At 44.5% G+C, this 16,713-nt stretch overlaps 1 protein-coding gene across 1 annotated transcript in view; it reads left to right on the top strand.

The window, feature by feature from the left end:
- Positions 1–1,295: 1,295 nt before the first annotated feature.
- TSPAN9 (tetraspanin 9) overlaps positions 1,296–16,713 on the top strand; it is a 413,384-nt gene continuing 397,966 nt past the window's right edge. The window contains exon 1 of the mRNA XM_066589569.1: positions 1,296–1,512. The gene's annotated coding sequence lies outside the window, so the exon portion shown is untranslated. The remainder of the gene's footprint in view (positions 1,513–16,713) is intronic.

The following is a 16,713-nucleotide window of genomic DNA, read 5'->3' as shown; positions in this document are numbered from 1 at the left end:
ACGAGTGAGAATAACTTCCCTTCATGTTCATCATTTAGTTTCTGCATGCAGAACACTGAAAGAGGGGTCGGCCCATCTAAATGGGCAGTTGTCACTTATGAACAACGGCATGCTTACTGTGAATGGAGGCGGGCAGGCTGGAACGATCCCCGACTCACCCCGCCTGCATTTACTAGTGATGCTCTTTCCTGTATGATAGCACCAGAATGATTATCTCTGAAGCGTCGGCATAGGTGTAGCATCAGGGGTCGCCGTAGCGACCCAACCCCTGCGCCCAGGGGGCCCCTCCGCCATACCCATATGCACATTCAGTGCATTAATGGCTGGCCGTTCCGTCTGCAGCAAGATTCCGATCACGCTGCAGGCAGAACGGCCAGCCTGAGAGGAAGCCCAGAAGAGGAGGGGGGAGGAGGAGGGAGGAAATCACATGGGCCGGCAGGACACAGTGCTCATGTGATCATGTGCTGCCCCTGCCTCCTCTTGAATGCAGCACGATCTAGATATGGGTACGGGGGAATGTGGGGTGGAGGCCCGGGGGGATGAGGGGTTCTTTTGCACCCTGGCCCCTGAGCCCTTAGGTACGCCACTGGGCATCAGGCATCTGTGCCCAACAGGTTGTCCCGTATAAAAAGGCCCATGAGTTCAAAAAGCCCTCTCTGAATCTCCGTAACTTTCGGCAACTCCCCCAAAACTCCCTGCAGCCCTCGCACCGCAAATTCACTCAACTTTCCCAATAACAATCTAATTAGAATCAACGTAACTTTTCCTTCCATCGGTAAATCCCCTTTTCGAGATGCCATTTTCTCGTTCTACGTTGCAAGCAAAAAGCTCTGATAAAACCCGTCCAACCTAAACACGGGGAAGAAAACTGCACATTTAGCTTTTGTAGAGAAAAAAAAGGAAGAACTGAAGCTGACCAGGGATTCCAATCTAAATACAAACGTTTCAATGTGAAATATTTTTTGTTTCGGGACAATACTGGCAGGATGTAGTTTTTGGAAGAATTCCGCTGCTGGTATTCGGGGTTTCATTGAACGCCTATGAACCAGGGCATTGTTTATTTCCTGGCCGAGGGCTGGTTTTGATCCTGAATGCTTTTAATCTTTGGGGAATGTGTGTGTTGCGAGGGACTGCTGCTGGCCTTGTCATTCCAGGGAAGGCTGTGCAGGAGAGGAAGGAGGTTGTCTGGGAGGAGGTAGGAGGTACAGAGGAGCTCAGTCACAAGAAGAGGAGGAGTTCTCAGACTGGGTGACCCTGCTACATTGTAACTGAATCCCAATGTGGCTGCACTTTTTTCTGCAGCCTGTTGCTCCATCTCCCTCTCCCCCAACCATTTCCGCCTCTTGCAATCCAGTGACTCCCTGCAACAAATGACTGCTCAGCGCAGGAAAATCCCAACACTATTCCCTGAGTTTGCATTTGTTTCATAAGACCTCTGAGTTTCCTCTTCTTCTCCCAGGATCTGCCTCCTCCTCCTCCTCTGGACTCTTGGGATACATGTTCTGCTCAGAGGTGAGTAATTACTTTTTCACCTTTCATGTAGAGATGTAGCAGAGCTCAACTTGCAATCTGACACTTGGCTCACATTTTTTTTGATAACTCCTTCACCTGCATTGCTATGTAAACCATTGATAACATGAGTTGTGCCGAATGACAAACTCCTCTGCGAACATCTGACAAACTCAGTGCCGCTATAGCGAGACGTTGGAAGCCACACCATTATTAGGAGACGCTTTGCTGTATTCTGTGCTTCCTGGATAGGCATTTGTCAAGAATTTGGGAATGTGATGCTGATCATCTAGATTAGATTGCAAGCTCTTGTTCGCCCGGCGGAATCTAACTTGGATTTCTGCACTTTTAATGGCAAACCTGCGTGCTGAATTCCCAAATGCGGATACGTTGCGGAATCCGACTTAAGAAGTAACATTACTTCTTTTTTTCCGTACATGTATTTGAAATTCGCATTCGGAAAAAATCCGCACTGTATAGACTACAGCGTGGATTCCTTTATAAATGGGATGCGGATTTGCTGCGTATTTCCTGTGGAATTGGAGCGGATTGCGCACTTGCGATTTTTACCGCGATTAGCATTTTGAACGCTGCGCTAATCGCGATACAGTGCGCCCATTGATTTCAATTGGGGCCTCGTAGATCTGTGCTTAAATGTGGCATTTGCTCATATTTTGGCGTATTTCGCTTTTTTTCGCACCTCATCACCCATAAGACTGATGGGGTTCGTCAAAAAAGTTGTCGAAAACGCCGCAATCAAAATCACAGTATTTTACCAACGCCATATGGCAGAGTGGCTTTCAGATACAGATTCGCTTCTTCGGTATCATGTTCGTATCTGCGCACTTGGCTGTATATTTTGCGCAGCCCGCGACCGTTCACATGGGCATGGCAAACAGCCCCGCCGACAGGTTAAAAGGCTGTTAAGCCTAATTAATTGTCGGTGTGTTGTTTTCCATAGGAAATTGCGCAGTGTATTGCGAAATTCTGCAGTTATCGGGTGCGCATTTCCGTAACCCGCATAGGGCGTTGAAGTGCAAATGCACATTAAAATAGAGCATGTTGCCCATTTAATGCAATAGGTCCTATTCTCTGCACATTGCGCACGCAAATGCATGCGCAAATACGCTTGCGTGAAGCCGTGATAATGCGTCAGGACCCTGTCAAGGACACTGAGACTTTTTTGAGTGTACTGTAGTGGAGACAGTCCTTTAGATTGTAAGCTCTTAGGGCCGGTTTACACAGAATGATCATTCAAAAAAATCGTTGCATCGTGCAAACTTGAATGATAATTGTTCCGTGTAAACACGGCCAACGATTGGACGACAAACAAGAATTCCTTCGCTTCTTGTTCATTTCAAACAGGCATAAAAATACTCATTCGCACATCACTGCGTGTGAACGGCGATCGTTTAGTCGGGCACATTCATCGGCACAGTGGATGGAAATGACTGAAAGTTATGTAATTGCAATGGCGAACGTTCGCCGTTCAATCGTTGGCCGTGTTTACACGGAATGATGATCATACACGCGTTGGGAACGATTTATCGCTTTCTATGAAGGAGTTTTAGGGCCTTTCTAAACGAGCCGATTCATGATTGAACGGGCGAATGAGCAAGTGTCATCAGCGCTAATTCATTCGCAGCCGTGCAGGCGGTTTGGACAGGCAGAGGCATCGTTGGCTCGTTGAAAGGAGAATGGGTCTGAATCGTTCAGTCCCTGTATAAGCGAATGAGAGAGACTGAATGATTGCGAATGGGCCAATGATGGTTTTTATTCCCGAATGAAGGATGAATGAAAAGCGAACCATTCTCATTCACTTTCGCTCGCTTGAATGACTTTTTAAATTATTTTTACGACAATTGTTCCGTGTAAAAGCACCCTTAGTGTACAGGATCCCACTACCAGGTAGAAGCACTTTTAGGAATGTGTTGCGGTTTTGAGGGTATATGAACCCCAAATCGTAGCTGAGCATTTGGGAGTGTGCTAGAGTTAGTCTAGTAGATTGTAAGCTCTTAGGTTGTTGGATCCTCTATGGGTAAGTGAGAATTTAAGAATGAACTGTAATAGAATATTAGTCTAATAGATTGTAAGCTCCTATGGGGCAAGATATCACTCTCCCTATTTGCGTTGTCCATTTAGTGTATGCACATATGTATATCATACACATCCATAGGCCCCTCTCCACTGATGAAGGCCAAAATACCCGTTGGCTTCTGCCAGGCTGGTTACGCTCGTATAGCCTTTCTTCTGCCGCGCTATTCCAAACCAAGTATTATTTTTAACATTGGCACCCTTAGGGCGGTTACACAGTGCCATTCGTCAGAGGCATCTGTCAGTGATATATGTCGTAGTTTGAATAGAGTTGAGTCTTTTAGTCTGTAAGGTCTTATGGTGCAGTGTTTTCTATTACCCTGTTTCCCTGAAAATAAGACATACCCTGAAAATAAGACATAGCGTGATTTTAAAGCATTTTTGAGGATGCAAAATGGTTTTTGAGGCTTTTTGAGGATGCTTGAAATATAAGCCCTACTCCAAAATTAAGCCCTGCTAACAGTTAATTAAAAAAGTCAATTTAAATAGTGACCAGGCAGCTATACATGTAAAAAAGTTAATCCTTTTTGAACAAAAATTAATATAAGACACTGTCTTATTTTCGGGGAAACACGGTATTAAGGCCGTGTTCCTGCAGCGGTTTACAGCTGTGAGCCCGGTCGGGATCCTGCGTATAGCGGCAAACTTGTACTGTGCATGACCGCGCAGGCGGTCATACGCAGTACACCTGTTTTTTATATCTCCCACGCCGTCGCTTAGCGATGACCCGCAGGCCATATGCAATTTAATTCTGTATGGGCTGTGCGTATATACGCGAGCATAGAGAACAATGGCCTCCATGTCAAGTATATCTGCGGTAAAATAGAACATGCCGCGTTCTATTCTCCGCTCACAGATTACACAATTCTAACACAATGTGTTTACAATTGCATATCACGCCGGCGGACAGAACTCGCGGAACACGCAATTTAAATAAGACATACCCTGAAAATAAGACATAGCATGATTCTCCAGAATTTTTAGGGTGCAAAATGATTTTTCCGGCTTTTTGAGGATGCTTGAAATATAAGCCCTACTCCAAAATTAAGCCCTGCTAACAGTTAATTAAAAAAGTCAATTTAAATAGTGTCCAGGCAGCTATACATGTAAAAAAGTTTAACCTTTTTGAACAAAAATTAATATAAGACACTGTCTTATTTTTGGGGAAACGCGGTGGCTGCTAACCACCAGCACCATATCCTTATACACCAGGGCTATTGCTGAAGTTGCTGTTCAGTTCTAACTAATTTGGACCACCCCAATTTTTTTGCTGAAGTTCGACAAACTGGTCGAACTGCACTTTTCAAGTGTTCGCTCAATGCTGTATATACTGTATACTTACACTGCTTGTATTATACTATATGATACATACAATCAGTAATAGGGGGGTCATGCAGTCCTGAACATGAATAAGAATGACAGTAAGTGGTTAATAGTCCTGACGATTTCTGATATGGAATATAGGCTGCTATATTGTATAAAATGTAGTATACAGTATAATATCATGAGACATGTTTTTGCTGGGAGTCCCACAAGCTCTAGAGATTCATGAACCTGAACCCGACTGGCTGCGCAGCACAGTAGTAGATGTACAGGGTCTTCTATGTTGGGACCTTCTACCACTATTGTAGTGGAGCTCTCAGGACATGACACCCTCCGGTCTTCCTGCCCAGGATGGTTTCCTGTGTATTAAAGAGCAAAGTAAACCAAAACATCTTCACTCTGTAATTATGGTGTTACTTAAAGGATCCAGCGTGATTTAGGTTAAATCCCAGTCACTGATAACTATCGGCGGGTTTGTTAGCTTTCCATGACAACCGATAATCTAGAATATTCAATATTCTGTTTCTGTAAATGCTGGATAGAAGGACTTTTGCTGCATTTTTATTATCCTTAAAACATTGTGTCCATATTTGCAGAAAGATAATTGAATAAGTGATAATGAGATCTTTCTATCTCATATCTACCTCATATCTAGTATCTATCTATCTATCCCATATCTATCTATCTATCTCCTATCTATCCCATATCTATCTATCTATCTCCTATCTATCTATCTATCTATCTATCTATCTATCTATCTATCTATCTATCTATCTATCTATCTATCTATCTATCTACCGTATCTATCCCATATCTATCTATCTCATATCTACCGTATCTATCTACCGTATCTATCTACCGTATCTATCTATCTATCTAATATCTAACTGTCTATGCATGTATCTATTAATGCATCTATCTATCTCATATTTATCTATCTCGCTATCTCATGTCTATCTATCTCATGTCTATCTATCTCATGTCTATCTATCTCATGTCTATCTATCTCATGTCTATCTATCTCATATCTGTCTATTTTATGTCTATCTATCTATCTATCTATCTATCTATATACTATCTCCTATCTATCTATCTATCTATCTATCTATCTATCTATCTATCTCCTATCTATCTATCTATCTATCTCCTATCTATCTATCTATCTATCTATCTCTCTCCTATCTCTCTATCTCCTATCTCTCTATCTCCTATCTATCTATCTCCTATCTATCTATCTCCTATCTATCTATCTCCTATCTATCTATCTATCTATCTATCTATCTATCTATCTATCTATCTATCTATCTATCTATCTATCTATCTCATGTCTCTCTATCTATCTATATATCTCATATCTATCCCTCTCAAATCTATCTATCTAATATCTAACTGTCTATGCATGTATCTATCTATGCATCTATCTATCTCCTATTTATCTATCTCCTATCTATCTATCTCATATCTATCTATCTATCCCTCTCAAATCTATCTATCTATCTATCTATCTATCTCATGTCTCTCTATCTCATATCTATCTATCTATCTATCCCATATCTGTCTGTCTATCTCGTATCTGTCTGTCTATCTCGTATCTGTCTATCTCTCGTATCTGTCTATCTATCTCGTATCTGTCTATCTCTCTCGTATCTGTCTATATATCTCGTATCTGTCTATCTATCTATCTCGTATCTATCTATCTCTCTATCTCATATCTGTCTGTCTATTTCATATCTATCTATCTCATATCTATCTATCTATCTATCTCTCATATCTATCTATCTATCTATCTCTCATATCTATCTCTCATAGCTATCTATCTATCTATCTATCTATCTATCTATCTATCTGTCATATCTATCTATCTGTCATATCTATCTATCTCTCATATCTATCTATCTCGCATATCTATCTATCTGTCATATCTATCTATCTGTCATATCTATCTATCTATCTATCTATCTAATCTATCTCCTATCTATCTATCTAATCTATCTCCTATCTATCTATCTAATCTATCTCCTATCTATCTATCTAATCTATCTCCTATCTATCTATCTATCTATCTATCTAATCTATCTCCTATCTATCCATCTAATCTATCTCCTATCTATCCATCTCATATCTATCTATCTATCTTTTATCCATTTAGTCGGGCTGACTCTCGGACACTTTATGGATCGGCCCTCTCCATGCGGTTCTGTTTTGCACTCTTTCTGTGACTGTATCAAGGCAGCGCATTCTTTAGCGGCCGGGTCTTTGTTTGCCGCTGACCACTCCAAGCCTCATCGCTGTTTGTAATGAATTCGCTTGGTTTATGTGGCCGAGTCATGAGAGTTCCTGTTTCCCAATTTTTCCCTCCAATGAACTCTTCGGTTTGATGCGGTCCGGGACCGTTTTGTTCATGATTTTGGGGTCCAAGGAATGTATAGAACTTTCGAGGGCATCAATCCTCCTCGGCTCGGTTTTCTTCAGCATCCAGCTTTCGCAGCCCTATGTTGTGATTGGGAAGATGAATGAGATTTTCCTTGTAGTAATTAGCAGTAAGTAGGACAGGCGCAGATCTTATTCCCCTGGTCGCCCCCCTCCATGGAAGACGTTTGTGTGAAAACATTTATATTGTCACTGCATCAATTTTTAGAATTCTTACAAAACAATCTATTGTTTGTGGTGATTTGCAGAATGATGTTATTGTTCATTCATTGTACGTGCCAATGACCCACAGGAATCTCTTCAATCAGTTGGAAAATGGCATTTGGCACATCGGAGCTCTTCTCTGCCAATGATATTTATATATAACTCCTACATTTTTCAGATGCTAAATAGGGACATGTAGATGTGGAGCACAGCAAATTGTTCATGTCCCACTGTGCCCTCAGTGCCAGCCACAATGCCACTATAACAATAACTGGCATGGTGACCCCAGTGGTAGCCGCTATACCCTAAAACAGTTAACTCCCACAGTGCCCTCAGCGCCAGCCACAATGCCACTATAACAATAACTGGCATGGTGACCCCAGTGGTAGCCGCTATACCCTAAAACAGTTAACTTCCACAGTGCCCTCAGTGCCAGCTACAATGCCCCTAGAACATTATGGGTTTATTCAGATTAGTGCATTTCACAGACTACGTACAATGCCCTTATAACATTAACCACCATAGCGACCCCAGTTGCATCCATTATGTTCTATAATATTAACTGCCGTTGTGCCAGTGACAATGCTCTATAACATTGATTTCCTCAGTGCCATCTACAATACCGTATAGCAATGACTGCAACAGTGCTCTCAGTACCAGCCAAATGCCCCTAATGTTTGCCACAATGCTATATAACAATGTCTACCACATTGTTCCCATTGCCAGCTACCATGCCACTACTAACTGCCACAATGGCCCTATAATAATGACTGCCACAGTGCCCCTAGTGCCAGCCACAATGTCCTATTACACTGCCTACCCTATAATATTGACCCCACCGTTCTCCCAATACCATGTAATGCCCTGTAACCTTCACTACTGCAGTATCTGTCAAAGTGCCCCTATGTCATTGCCTGCCACAGTGCTCTCAGTGCCAGCCACAATGCCCCTCTGCCATTGACTGCTGCTCTGCTCCTAATGCCACCCATAAAGCCCATAAAACAGTGACTAGCATCATGCCCCCGCTGCCATCCATAACAGACCAGTATAGTGCATTCGATGCAATGGAGGAACATATCCGTTACGTTTAGAGGAAAGCAGGTTTCATCACCAACATAGAAAGGGGTTCTTTACTGTAAGAGCAGTGAGACTGTGGAACTCTCTGCCAGAGGACGTGGTGATGGCAAAATCCATAGAGGAGTTTAAAAGGGGACTTGATGTCTTTCTGGAGAGGAAGGATATTATAGGTTATAAATCTTAGGTTAATTGTTAATCCGGGTATACAGGCAGGTAGGAACTATTAGGGGTTGATCCAGGGATTAGTCTGATTGCCATGAGGGAGTCGGGGAGGAATTTTCCCCCAAATGCGCTAATTGGCTCCTGCCTCTTGGGGTTTTTTGCCTTCCTCTGGATCAACAACACAGGAGGATAACAGGCTGGACTAGATGGACATTGTCTTCATTCGGCCTTACGAACTATGTTACTAGGTATCTTAATAAATCACCTCCGTTCACTACAGTCCCTAAAACTATTGTTTCTGCAAATTCGCGGAAATTTTTTGTAATTTTTACCCAGAAAAATGGAAATAAAGAAAAATATTCTTAGGAAGTTTCTTTAAAAAAGACTATGCACCATCACATGTAAAATGGCACTTGTCATACGATCCTCCACCGAGCTACTACAACCCCCATCTCCCCCTTATGTGAACCCAGCCTGAAGCAGGTTACTAATTAAGCAGCGGTATATGACCTATAAAGGACTATAATGGGAGAACACACTCACAGGTTCTTTGCACCTAACGTGCAGCTGTTGTCCGCATGCCGTGTGTCTTCTGTAAGCACAATGGAGAGTCATGGGAAGATTTTATAGCATCGGAAGGCCACATACAAGGCTAATACAAAGTTAATTGACATTTTTATTCTGCAGTAATGGGACCCTTGAGAGCAGATCCGGGGACTGTGACTACAGGGACTGTAGTTTGTGTTAAACTTGGAGAAACTTTTTGTTTTGGCCAACTAATGTAGAAATATAGGCCAACCATTAGTTAAAATTACAGCATTTTAGGGCATAACAACTCCTAGGTGCTTTGCCTGGACCCCTCTTATAATAACCAAGACTGCAAACAACCAGTGCTGGTTCTAGGTTAGATGGCATGGAATTTGTTTTGGCTTCCCCCTGTCATTAGAAGAAAAAACTATATATATTGCACTCATAGGCAGTCTGCTTGTATAGAAAGAAGAAAGATAGCAGCATAACCAGACAAGAATAGCTCAGAGATTAAATACTGTACCAGAACCAAGCTCATAACATAAATACAGCACCAGAGCCAAGGTCATAGCCTAAATGCAACACCAGAACCAATCTCATTACATAAACTCAGCCCCAGAACAAAGTTCATTACATAAACACAGCCCCAGAACCAAGTTCATAACATTAACACAACAGAACCCACCTCAATGCATAGGTACAAAACCAGAAGCAAGCTCAAAGTATAAATACAGCACCAGAACCAAGCTCATTAAATAAATACAGCCCCGGAACCAAGCCTATCACATAAATGCAGCATCTGACTAAGCTCTTTCAATAAATACAGTACCAAAACCAAGCTCATAACATTAATACAACACCAGAACACCCACCTTAGTACATATATACAATACCAGAACCAAGCTCATAACATAAATATGCAAAATCAAGTCCATAACCTAAATACAGTAGCAAAACTAAGACATTGTTTTGCGGGGATACCAGTGAGCTATCAAATGTTTAAAGACAGAACCAGGAGGAGGGTAATTCATATAACTCTACAAGATGCTTCCATGGATTGAGATCACCTGCCTTGGCGGACATAAGGGGAACAATCACTTCAGACTATATCTGCCTGGTGCCCCTCCTACAAGCTGGTGGCCGGCTCTCTGTGCGATCACATGGGTGGTAAGGCTGACCATGAGCAGAGCCATGAATTGCATGGTCAGCCATTTACTTATCAGCTGAGGCTATAGGCGGTATTAGTGTATCTTGACGCCATCGGAAGTGTGGGTGGTGTCAAGATACAAAGTGCTTGATGGTTAGTTGACGCCCCCTGTTTGTGATAGGCTGTTATTACACATACTCGCAGTATCGTCCTGGAACACGTCAAGGCGGCAGCAGCCTCCCCGCCAGCAGCTTCTTCCTGTGACTCTTCGTGGCGGCACTGTACCCGGCTGCGCTTGCAGCCTCCTGGCAGCAGCGCTAGGCTGACAGTGGGCAGCACTGCCCCGGCGGTGGTTTCTTGCTGTGAGTCTTCCCGGCGGCACTCTACTTGGCGGCGTCTACGGCAGTGGGCTTCCGTCAGCAGTGCTAAAGTTACTGTGGGCAGCGCTGCTCTGGCGACAGTGTCCCCGGCAGCTTCTCCATGTCAGTCTTCCTGCTATCATTGTCTCCGGCGGCGGCAGTAGCCTCCCGGCAGCAGCACTGCACTGACTGTGGCCTCCCCTTCCCAGGGGCCCCTGTAACTGTCCCCGCCGGCTGTAGTGTTAACATTTTTCATCTCTGCTACCTTGTAGCGGATGCCAAGGCGGAAGCGCAGAGCCGTTGGTCCGCACATGTAACCGGTGAACAGTGTCGGCGGGGCAGACTCAGATCTGCGGACGGCACAGTAACCCCCCACCAAATCAGTAAGCAGCCTGTTCTCCGCCAAAATCCCAAGCCGTTCAGCCACAGAAAAAAGTCACTAAACACTGTGCTGCTAGTACCTTTGACAACTCGCCAATCAGGAGCTAGGGGTGTGACAGGGGCGTGCCTGCATCTAAACCCTGTCAAACCCCTAGCTTTCTGGTGGCGTCAAGATACACTAATACCACTATAGGATATAGAGCAAGTAGTCACATCCGGCTCTTGGTGATAGGCAGGACCTCAAAATCTCCCCTGCCACATAAGAAGACCCTAGTTTTCTATTTGGCACATTGTCAGTGGGGGTCCCTGATATAGATTTTAAATTGGAGTGAAGGAGTCCTGGAATTAGAGGTGATGAGAGAAGAGGACAAATCCTGAGATCAAGGTTTTAAAGAACCTCCGACAACAAGGATGTGATTAAGCAGCACTTGTTGGTTTTTTGGAACTACCCTTTGAACTCAGCTACATTTACGGCCCCATACATCACATATTGCTATTTTTGGAAATGATGTCACTGTTTGAAGAACGCGGTGTAAACGGTCATAAATATTTGACCGAGAACAGAGCTGAATGCTTGTGAGTCATTGGGCTTTTTCTCTGGAAGGGGTAGCAGTGCTGATGGCGGTTACAAGTATTCCGGTTTATTTAGGGATAACGTTTTTTTGTTCCAGTGACTGTAATGTGAAGTAACAGATGATATCTTCAGGAAGCCGAGTCACTGATTGTCCAAACATGTTCCTTTTAGAAATAACATGCTCCGAGGGTGTTTAAAATGAGTATTACGGATTAATTTTAGGATTTTGCGAAGTTCAGGAAGTCTTTATCCAATTGCATTTTAATGTCCTTACTAAAAGAGGTAGTTAAAGGGTTTTCTGGGGGAAAAAAACATTCCTATGTAGAGATGAGCAAGCATACTCGCTAAGGCACATTACTCGAGCGAGTAGTGCCTTCTGCGAGTACCTGCCCGCTCGTCTCTAAAGATTCGGGTGCCGGCGGGGGAGAGCGGTGAGTTGCGGGAGTGAGCAGAACGGGGGGGAGATCTCTCTCTCCCTCTCTCCCCCCCCCCGCTCTCCCTGCCGCCCCCCACCGGCACCCGAATCTTTAGAGACGAGCGGGCGGGTACTCGCATAAGGCACTACTCGCTCAAGTAATTTGCCTTAGCGAGTATGCTCGCTCATCTCTATTCCTATGTTATTTTGGGGGTCCATCCTACTAGGACCCTCATCAATCATTTGGATAAAGGAGTATTGCTTCTAGCCATAGTGGCGGCTGTGCCTGCTGGTCCTGAACAGTACCAGACACAGCCGCACGTACGATGAGCTGACGTGCCAAGATGAGCATTGAAAAGACTACGATAGTCCCTTAAGTGCCATGACCCCTTCAAACCACAGATTTCTGGGGTGTTCTGCAGGGGACACCAATGACACACAGATGACCTACTACTTCACATTCAGAATGAATAAAATCTAGCATCATTGTAATATACAAGGGGTGGACAAAAATATGGAAACACTGTATGAAACGCATGCTTGAAGTTTCATGGGATTATAAATCATATAAGACATGTAGAGACCGATTATAAGTGGAGGTAATATGACACAGGTGCTGCCGGGGCAGAAGTTAAATTCTGCCTGAGTGACAAGGTTTCATTGGTCAGGGGTTTGAACCACTCAGCTGCTGTTACCAGCATGCTCCCAAAATGACCCAGAGCAGGGCAAGAGGTGAAGTAAACACAAATATAGCTGGGGTCAAAAGGGGTGCTCAATGCTAATGGTTAAAATCCCATGTATTTTGTATGGTGTTCCCATATTTTTGTCCGCCCCCTGTAACTATACCCAGTGTAGGAAAGAAATCTGTTAGTGCCTGGAAACTATCAACAAGTTGGCTGTCTACTGTTGGTGGACACTACAATGACTGTGAGGTATCCATCAGTGGGTCCTATTCATGCTTTGGGACCGAAATTGACGCATAATCTGGGACTGCCCCCAAAATACCCAGGAATGCCCAAGAACCAACCACTTTGGTGTAAATTGGCACAAAGTAGGAGGTTCCAAGGACCGTTGGCTACTATGCTGATGTCCGAGTTTATATTCGGACAACAGAAAGGGCATCATAAGGGGGTCCTCGTATTTGATATACCACTAGATTAGTAAGAGTTTAGGCTGCCTTCACGCGGGCCGGAAATGCTGTGGACTTTCCGCTGGCAGGATCGCTTTGGGATTTCCGCAGCATTTATAGTACAAGCCATGTGGACGGGACTTCAAAAATCTCCTTCACATGGTGCAGATTTGGCTACTGTGGATTTGGTGCAGGGGCGTAGATATAAGTGGTGCAGGGGTAGCCTTAGGGGGCCTAAAGGCCTCTCCATCGCATAAGAAGACACCAGTATTGCAAATGGCACATGGTAGGTAGGGGGTCTGTTACAAATTTTGTATCGGGGCCCAAGAGCTTCTACTTACTCCTCCGATTTGGTGAATACACTATATTTGAAGGGAATACGCCACATTTGAAGGTGGCCGTAGAGACATAAGAAATAGCAGCTCCTCTATCTAGAGGACTTGGAGGAACAAGATATTACATGTTATCTATTGAAGAATGGCTGCTGTATAATACTTCAGTTGGGAGTACTTTATTTTGAAGGGGGTTCCATTCAGAGTCTGTAGAAAGCCGAGTAATGAGAAATATAGAACTGTACCTCGTTACTATTGTTCTGGGTTATTTTCAGACTCTGGATTGGGATCCCGGCCCTAAATATCTCCTCCGTTAATTATGGCCTTGTACAGTATGCCTCTCGCTGACAGCTTTATTTTTGACTCGTTAGAAGACGTACAACCAAGTATAGACCTAATGGTTTTTTTTAACAGGTTACATCAAGTGATAATTGGCTTAGGGCTTTATTATACTTTTAGCATGGAGTGAGTCCAGTTTAAAAAATAGAGGGCTAGTTCACTGTCATGGGGGTGGTAACACATGTGGGCTAATGACCCTGTGAAACGGGAAGATGGTACTATAACTTATAGTCCTTGGAACAATGACTGGGAATATAAGCCAACGCCAGAAGGAAAAGATCACCAAGTACAGACAGACGATTTGGGGGGTTTTGCCCCTCATTAATGTGCAGTAGGTGGTTTCGTTTTCTCTGCCATGTTTCCCAGAAAATAAGCCCTATCCCGATAATAAGCTCTACCCTGATTTTCAGGGGAAAGGGCTTGAAATATAAGTCCTAGCTACACTACATGAAAAAAAAAGCAATACCCACCTAGCAGTTGCTGTTCCGGTCCCTTCTGCTAATAACTGGCACTCCGGAATCTAATCAGAGCTGGTACTCGATGAACCAATCACAGCCATTCATTGAATGACATCAGTGAATGGCTGTGATTGGTTCATTGAGCGCCAGCTTTGACTGGCTGAGGCGGTGCTCCTGAACCAATCAAAGCAATTGCTTGCTGGAGGTGCGGTATTCAAGCCCCGTCACTAGCAAGAGATGCTTCGGCGGCGTTAAGGGCTATACTAAAGCCTGCCGGAGTGCCAAAGGGAGGGACCGAAAAAGCAACTGCTAGGTGTGTATAAGACACCCCTGAAAATAAGACCCTGTGCCTCTTTTGGGGCAAATATTTTTGGGGAAACACGGTAGCAGGATTCTTGATTGTTAATAGTACAGGGGAGAAAAGATAGAACTTGCCCTATCTTTCCCACCTATAGTATTAACTATGTGCAGAAAAAAGGGCAGGCCCTATCTTCCCTCAGTTTTTTTTTTTTTTTTTAAACTCCTGCGCTATGGCATGGCGTTTGAAAAGCCAGAAAAGGGGGAAAAAAACGTTGTTAAAGCGCAACTACACTCCATGCCGGTGAGCATAATTGCGCATATGGCTGTCTGAAGCCACCCTCATAGGCAATTTTGGTCTGTAATGTGGACCAAAGTAGAACATGCTGCTATTTTTTTCACGCGCGTGAATACGCACATGAAAAACACGTATCTGAATACCCCAATCCAAATCCATGGAGCTTCAGCTCTCAGTATCACATGCATAAAAAATAAGCACATACTACAAAGCCTAAATGTGAATGAGCCCTTAGTTTGTTTTTTAGTTGGTATTCTGCAACTTTTTGGAACTTTTTTCCTGTAATGCTCCATTAAAGGTGTTGTCCCGCGAAAGCAAGTGGGGTTATACACTTCTGTATGGCCATATTAATGCACTTTGTAATATACATTGTGCATTAATTATGAGCCATACAGAAGTTATTCACTTACCTGCTCCGTTGCTAGCGTCCCCGTCGCCATGGTGCCGTCTAATTTCAGCGTCTAATCGCCCGATTAGACGCGCTTGCGCAGTCCGGTCTTCTCCGTGTTGAATGGGGCCGCTCGTGCCGGAGAGCTGGTCCTCGTAGCTCCGCCCCGTCATGTGTGCCGATTCCAGCCAATCAGGAGGCTGGAATCGGCAATGGACCGCACAGAGCCCACGGTGCACCATGGGAGAAGAACCGCGGTGCATCGTGGGTGAAGATCCCGGCGGCCATCTTGCTAAGGTAAGGAAGAAGTCGCTGCAGTGCGGGGATTCGGGTAAGTACTAAAGGTTTTTTTGTTTTTTTTAACACATGCATTGGGTTTGTCTCGCGCCGAACGGGGGGCCTATTGAAAAAAAAAAAAACGTTTCGGCGCGGGACAACCCCTTTAAAGTTCTACCACGATCTAGGAAAGCCTATGACATTACCAGGACACTCAGGCCTCCTTCCCACGAGCGTGACGGGCTCCGCAGCGTAATATTCCGCTGTGAAGCCCGTCACGGCGCCCCCCAGAGCCCCTATACTTACCTGCGGGAGATAGCGTGAAATCGCTTCCCCGCCCACCACCGCCGCGTCACCGCTCGTCACCGCTCGTCACCGCCCACCGCTCTCGCGTCACCAGCCGTGTCACGTGACGCGGCCGGACCGCGTCATTTGGCGTCATATGACGCTCGGCGGTGGGCGGGAAAGCGTTTTTTCACGCTATCTCCCGCTGGTTACAGCGGGAGATAGCGTGAATGGACGGCTTCCATTGACTGCAATGGAAGCCGTCAGTGCGTACAGCCCGTCCTCACCCGCAGAAAATAGAGCATGCTGCGGGTGAGGACGGGAGAAATCGCGGTGCGTAATTCCGCGGTGGAATTACGCATCGTGAGCATGGAGCTATTAGGTTCAATAGAACCTAATAGCTGCGTGCAACGCAGCGGATTTTCGCCGCGAATTACGCGGCGGAAATCCGTTCGTGGGAAGGAGGCCTCACTGTTGATACCATCGGCCATACAGAACTGACCATTTGTAACAATGTTTATTTTCTTAGGTTTATTTTTAAAAATTGAAGCGAAAGGACGGCGACCCCGACCAAATGGTCGTTCCCAGTTTCCTGTTTTCACAATTAAGAGATCTAGTCCAAGAGTCGATGAACTTAAAGTTATGTGTGCAGCTTTTTAACCTTCCAACTCCTACATAGAGCAATCCTTAATCACGTAGTTTGCTGAA

This window comes from Eleutherodactylus coqui, chromosome 2 (assembly GCF_035609145.1).
Source record: "Eleutherodactylus coqui strain aEleCoq1 chromosome 2, aEleCoq1.hap1, whole genome shotgun sequence".
Classification (NCBI taxonomy): domain Eukaryota; kingdom Metazoa; phylum Chordata; class Amphibia; order Anura; family Eleutherodactylidae; genus Eleutherodactylus; species Eleutherodactylus coqui.
Note: the sequence above shows the minus strand (reverse complement) of the source record. Positions and strands in the feature narration are given on the sequence as shown.